Source organism: Marmota flaviventris, chromosome 15, assembly GCF_047511675.1.
Source record: "Marmota flaviventris isolate mMarFla1 chromosome 15, mMarFla1.hap1, whole genome shotgun sequence".
NCBI classification, from domain to species: Eukaryota; Metazoa; Chordata; class Mammalia; order Rodentia; family Sciuridae; genus Marmota; species Marmota flaviventris.
In genome coordinates, this window is record NC_092512.1 from 33,959,214 (window position 1) to 33,960,770 (window position 1,557).

Consider the following 1,557-nt stretch of genomic DNA (forward strand, 5'->3'; position numbering starts at 1 on the left):
ATTTTACACTAACTGTTTTAGGACTATACAAGTTAAGTACCATCCAGCAGCAGGATATCTGTAGGGTTTGTAAGCCAGTCCTATTTCTAACTTTAGGAAATCAATGTTTTTCCCAGGCCATCTGCTTTAATCACAGATCAGATACAAAGGACAACATGTACAACCTCAACTAAAATCCTGTTGTATCCTGGACAGTGAAGTGGTATAACATTAGAAGCCTTTAAAATTGCAGCTCCTTTTAGACCCCCCAAAGTGTATCTGCATTCCTCTTCAAAAGTGCCTCTTCCTCAGGTGTCAGAGTCACCTTCACAACATCTGAGATTCCATTTCGTCCCAAGATGCAAGACACACTTATAAAAACATCATTCTTTATTCCAAAGACCCTTAATCATGGTGGAAATGATGCACCTGCCTAAGATTCTTCATTATACTTTCTGCCAAATCTGCCACAGACAGTCCAATGGCCCAGGATGTATAGCCTTTTAGTTTTATCACCTCATAAGCACTGTCAACCACCTGCTTTTGAACCTTTCTCCAATGTTGCTTATCTGCATCAGTGCCTACATCTGCATGCAAATTCTTCAAGGGGACACCAGCAATATTCACTCCATTCCATACAGATACACTAGAGTCTTCATGCTCCCCAAGGACACACCTGTGACAGCTTAATGGGTGAACTCCCAACATTTCCCCTATCAGTTAACAGATCTGGGCTGAATCCAGATTGCAACCACTTCCAATAACATGGTTTTTGGGGAAGCCACTTATCTTCCAAACCACATAGGTCAAGATAATCCACTGGATTGGAAACAGCTTGCAGTGTGGACTGTATTTTACAATATTAGGAATAATGAACTTAAAGACATTCACAGTTAAGCTGGACCAGGGTAAGATGACCATTTTCCTTTTTCTGATGTGCCCCAGCTGTGATAATAACAAGCCTGAAGTTTGCAGTCACACTATAGTCTTCGCCCGAGACAGTTTTTGATGTTCTAAGGAAAAGGCTGCCATGTTGGAGATCCATTATCTCTCCCTTCAATTTATCTTCCATGACATCAACAAGAGCAAGTTCATTGGCCAAGTCCTTCATTAAGATAACTAATTGCACAGGCCAACAGCACCAACCCAAACAACTATAATCTTATTCTGGGGGCCCTGATCTTCCTTAAGAATATTCACAATCAGCTGATCCTTGAGATTTGCCATCTTGGACTTGGAACCAAAAGGAATTGGGAGTGCACGTTGAGAAGGCTTTAGGGGTGTGCAGCAATGGAATCTACACTCAGCAACAGCATCTCCAGCTGATTAAGGAAATCTTGAGAAAGCAAAACAAAGCTGGAAACATTAGACTTCCTGATTTTAAACTGAATCACAAAGTTATTATAATCAAACCATGTGTTATTGTCTTAGAAGTAGACATGTAGATGAATAAAGCAGCATGGAGAGTCCAGAATTAAATCTATTCATATAGTCAACTAATCTTTGATGAGGGTAACAAGAATACACAATGGGGAAAGGATAATCTCCCAATAAGTGGTGCTGAGAAAACCCTTATCT

The 1,557-nt window shown here is 40.4% G+C and overlaps 1 pseudogene; it reads right to left on the reverse strand.

Annotated features, from left to right (window-relative positions):
- Window positions 1–220: 220 nt before the first annotated feature.
- Window positions 221–1,224, reverse strand: LOC114105703 (L-lactate dehydrogenase A chain pseudogene; annotated as a pseudogene).
- Window positions 1,225–1,557: the final 333 nt, after the last annotated feature.